Source organism: Pezoporus occidentalis, unplaced genomic scaffold (assembly GCF_034315485.1).
Source record: "Pezoporus occidentalis ecotype Australia unplaced genomic scaffold, CSIRO_AGI_Poc_V1 ctg10, whole genome shotgun sequence".
NCBI classification, from domain to species: Eukaryota; Metazoa; Chordata; class Aves; order Psittaciformes; family Psittacidae; genus Pezoporus; species Pezoporus occidentalis.
The window spans coordinates 11,236,592-11,241,539 of NW_026912779.1; the positions used below are offsets into that span (position 1 = coordinate 11,236,592).

Sequence of the window (4,948 nt, forward strand, 5' to 3'; positions counted from 1 at the left end):
AGCAGGATATGAGTCAGGATGAAAGGTGAGGCGTGTCCTGATTGCTCCGGGTTACTCAGGTGTTCAAGGACACGAGCTGCCTTAGAGAAGCGTGTGCGAGCAGCACACACTGGGTTTTTGTATGGTACTGATGCTATTTTCTCCAGCTTGGACTCTTGCCTCTCTCCTTGCATTGTCTGCTTTGCTGCAGATGGAGGTTCAGCTGAATTCCCAAGCAAGCCACAGCTCCAGGGGTTGCTGCAGGACACACCGTGCATTCACCCCTCGGAGAAGGAGCCGGCAGGCTGCTGCCTGCCTTCGGCGCCACTGCACACCCAGATGAAATGGCCATTAGATACGGCCGGCTGGCTGCTGAGCCTGTGCCCAGAAACAGAAGCAATGGCTGTCCTCTGCCCCTCCAGACCCTCACCCTGAGCTGTGCTGCGTCCCAGGTACATCCAGAGAGGGATCCCGCTGGGAACAAGGTCTGGGTGAAGACAGGAGCCTTCTCCAGCACGGGGGCACCCTACAGACCCCGCGTGCTCCTGATTGAGCTGAAGGCTCAGTGCTGATGAGAGGAACATTCTCTTTCATGGAATTTCTAGCAAATTCCATAAGCCCTGCCCCAGCTTTGCCCCCAGGGTCATTTCCAAGCACAGGCTCTCTTGCTGTCACTGCCTTGGTCTGGATTTTTGGCCCACATGCTTTCCTCCTAAGCCCTTCCTGCAACCTCATGTGCTGGCATTTGCCCAGACTTCTCCGTGGCAGTGACGGAGTTGCCTGAGCAACGTTTCTCCCTCTGTCTCTGCTCTCACACCGTCCCTGCAGCAGGGCAGGATAACCCATTGCAACCCCCCCAGCCACGCTGGCCGCCATCAGTACTCTGCTGTAATCTCATTTGCCTGGCCAGCTCCAGAGCGAAGGCAGCAGAGGCACCCCATGGATCAGACACCTCTCCTGCCACGGGCTCTCACGCCAGTCTCCTCATGGCCTTTGCTGGAGCTTGGTGGCCCTCCAGTTTCCTTCAAAGACATGCTGGGAGTGATGGTGCTGCTGCGTGTCTCACACCTCCCCAGGCAGGGGGTCAGGTTGTGGGATGGATACCATCCACTCAGCTTCCACTCACCAACCTCTCCTGTGTCCCACTTCCACCTCCCACCAGCACCTTCTGTCCTATCTCATTGCCTGCTTTCTCCTTACTGCACAGCTAATCCACCCATCCTTCTCCATTCCCCTGTATTCTCCCTTTTACCATATTCTTTTCCTCCCAGCTCAATAGCTTTTGTGCTTAACCCTCAGACCAGCCTGGCTCTCTTCCCACTCCTCTCATTTCCACTTAATCAGCTCCTCCTCAGTTGAGGTGACCCCCGTGTCCTCCTGGCCAGGTCTTTCTACCAGTATAACATGTTTCCTTCTTTTTGTCCCCTCTCTTTGGGGTTCAGAAACTGGTTTTGTGAGCTTCAGGCTACTGGTTTCTTTGGCTCATTTACTCATTTTCTCCTGTCTTTTAAAATTCATACTGTTAATAGCCGTTCTGTCACTTCGCATTCAAAAGTAGGTTAACCTGTGCTAGAATCAAAACCACACTTTCTATTGAAGGAAAAACCAGGAAAGCTCTGTTTCTTATTAAGCACACACACACAAAAAATTGTTCTCAACCCATTATAAAATGGCAAAAAAGGGAACAGTCCTTTTAGCTGAAGTAATCAGAAGGTGCAAAAATGGATGCAAAAATAAAAGGAAGGATGCTAAAAACTGAAATTGAGGGATCTCATTACAAAGTTGTTGGACAGTGCAGTGTCTACCTGCTGGACAAGCAAAAGGCGTCTTGAGATTAAGCTCTTGGACTAACCAGGGGAAGATAAAATCTTGTCATGATGAAAAATATTGGGTGCTATCAATAGCATATAATGGACTGAAAGGAAGGGTGAGAAGCTGCATTGATTTTGTGCCTGGCCTTGCTTTTATCAAAGTCCATAACCAAACCCCAGTCAAAATCAATAGCAAAAATGGTTGTGAAACCGCAAGACAGCTTCGATCAAATTGCATTTCTGTGGATTTGAGTTTCAGTTTGAGGTCACTCAAACTGCATTTCTTGACCTTTTTCAGTTCAACCTTGCTAAAAAAAATATCTGGGAGCCCCTTTATGCCATGATCCTCCAATGTTTATGTTTCCAGAGAAATTTAAAAAGAAGGAAAGCCAAGGTAAACTTTGAATAATCATTTATTACTTCATTTACCACTCCTGTTCGTTTAACTGTGTGCCTGATGATATACGTGGCTCTTTTGCAATCTCTTCCCTGCCTCTGCAGCCCAGCAGCACTGCCCATGTCATGGGTGGAGGAGCCCCACGTAAGAGCACTGTGAGTCAGGTGACAAGTTATTTGCTCAGGTATTATTCCCATTGCCAAGAGAAATACTCTACCCCTGTGTAGGTGTGGGCCTCATCACCTCCTTTGTGGACATACCAGGAAACAGATGGCCTGTGACGTGAAGAAAGAATACGACATTTGCAAGTGAAGAAAGACTACGGCATTTGCAATAAGGGTCCGGGATGTGACAGCCCTTCTCTCACTAATAAAGTATTTGGGGCTTTATGATTGGTGGTTTTGATGAAGATACATAGTAAAGTATTCACAGGAAATATTTCTGACTTTTTTTCCCCCCAAAGTATTCAAGCAGCTTTTCCCAGGATGGTCTTTGTTGATGAATGTGTCAATGAAACACGTTGCTTGGGTGCTTCAAGGGGGACAAGTGTCAGCTCCCAGAGGCTTGGAGGTGTCATTGGTAGCCTGTAGCAAGTCAGCCTGGGATTTGGAAGAGGAGCTGCAGTAACCCTTCAGCTGTCGGATACCTCTGTCCTCCATAGAGCCAATACAGGAAGGCAGTTACCCTCAGTACACCATCCAGCTCCCCCCATTCCCTGAACACGTTATCAGCAGTTCCCATGCCAAAAGCCAAGATAAGAGGTTATTCCCCATTCATCACATGGCCAAGGTCATTATCCAGGTTTAAAGACCTAGTTGAAAGGATTTTCACTGCAGGTTACACTGAGCCATGTCTCAAAGTCACCAGCTTTTGGAAAGACCCTTCAGCAGGTAATTTTCGGTCAGGTCTTTCCTTCTGTTGGTTTCTCTAGTCTGGAAGGGAAAACAGTGCTGTAAAGTATCAACATCAGCCAAACACTGAATAACAGCCTCATCCAGTTGATAGCAGTAAAGGTGAGAGGCCTGATGGTGAAGTGTAGAAGTGGAAATGTAGAAACTCTGAGTCACCCTCTTTTGTCCCACTCACCAAAAAGAAATTAAATCTGTGGTGGTTTCTTCCATCTCCAAATGTTTCTCTGTGAACCAAAATAAAGCATTTTGTTTCCATGCTTGGGTGAAAAGGAAAAGAAAGGGAAGGCTAGTTTCATATCACAGAGGTGCTTTCAGTTGTATCTACCAAGCAGCTCAGAGCTTCATAAAGAGCTATTACTTCTGCTGCCCTCTTTGCCTCAGAGGATTAGAACTGCTCGTAAAAATGCCCAGAGTCCTGCATATTTTAGGACACAAAGGGAACTTCCCCTAATCTCACCTTGTAGAAATAACCATACAGCAGTGGGAACTGATACCCTCAAGACCCATTTGCTATAATCTCCACGAGGAGCTAAATAGCCTTATGTCACTCTTTGCTCTCTGGATCAAAAGACTGGGAACTAGGATGGATGCTTTCTGCACCAAAATGATTGCTTTTTGTGAAGTTGTTGCTTGGCCAAGAAGCATCATTTCTCTGTAGAGAATGCACTTCTTTGCCTCTGTCTGGCAGGCACCCTGAGGCAGCAGGACAGTGAGAATAGAGGAGGACAAAGTAAATGGCACTCGTGTTTTCTGCGGTGCCTACATTGCCTCTACTACAGTTAGGGATCCAGGGCAGAATGGGAAAGATTGAGTGTTTTTCTGTCCAAATAAAGAGGGAGATCTGTTTCTACCATAACCCAAAATGTGAACTTTTAACATTAAAAACCAAACTAATCAAGAGGCACATCTTCATGGCCAGCACTGCAGGACTATGCCTGAAGCCAATTCTGTGCCTTCCCTCCAAGTCCTCCTCAAGCTGGTGCAGCTGCCCTATGGGGACACCTCGTGGTTCCAGGGGCACCTTTGGTTTGGGTGCTGGTGGCTGCCTTCAGGGAAACACCACTTTGTCATTACACTATGATCTGGGTAAAATACTGTAATTACCAGTGTGCCAGCTGGGAGATGAAATGTGAGGCCAAATTTGGAGGTGGAAGCTAAAGGAGAGAAGTCTAATCCATTATTTTTGTCAAATACACACTCTTCTAATGATCCTTTTAGCATCTGGTGCCCATTTCAGACAAAACCCAAGATGTTGCATGAGAGATTCGGTTTCACTGAGTATTGATCACTTTTAGATCAAACCAGTAGATTGAGGAACAATGACAGCCAGCAGATTGAGGAAGACACTGTAGTGACAGGACAAGGGGTAACGGGTTAAAACTTAAACAGGGGAAGTTTAGATTGGATATAAGGAGGAAGTTCTTTCCTGTTAGGGTGGTGAGGCACTGGAATGGGTTGCCCAGGGAAGTTGTGAATGCTCCATCCCTGGCAGTGTTCAAGGCCAGGCTGGACAGAGCCTTGGGTGGCATGGTTTAGTGTGAGGTGTCCCTGCCCATGGCAGGGGGGTTGGAACTGGATGATCTTCAGGTCCTTTCCAACCCTAACTGTTCTATGAGTCTATGTCTAGACATTTTTCCTCCCCTGGAGCAGTGCCTGCCATCTGCTCGTGATGAAGGCTGGTCTGTAACACAGAAAGGTCCTCTCCTAACTCAGACTCTTGTTTTCTGGTGATGGAAGCAGCGACAGGAGCCATGTTCCACGGTGATGTCCTGTCTCTGTAAAATACTTGATAGCCACGGCTCAAGTGTTTGTTGCTGGCTTGCTGTGGGTAGGAGTTTGACAGCATCAGG

The 4,948-nt window shown here is 47.5% G+C and overlaps 1 long non-coding RNA gene across 1 annotated transcript; it reads left to right on the top strand.

Annotated features, from left to right (window-relative positions):
- The first annotated feature begins 614 nt into the window (after positions 1–614).
- Positions 615–2,485, top strand: LOC134158288 (uncharacterized). Its single transcript, XR_009962701.1, has 3 exons — positions 615–1,067; positions 2,089–2,184; positions 2,415–2,485. It is a non-coding gene; the product is annotated as an uncharacterized LOC134158288 (long non-coding RNA).
- Positions 2,486–4,948: the final 2,463 nt, after the last annotated feature.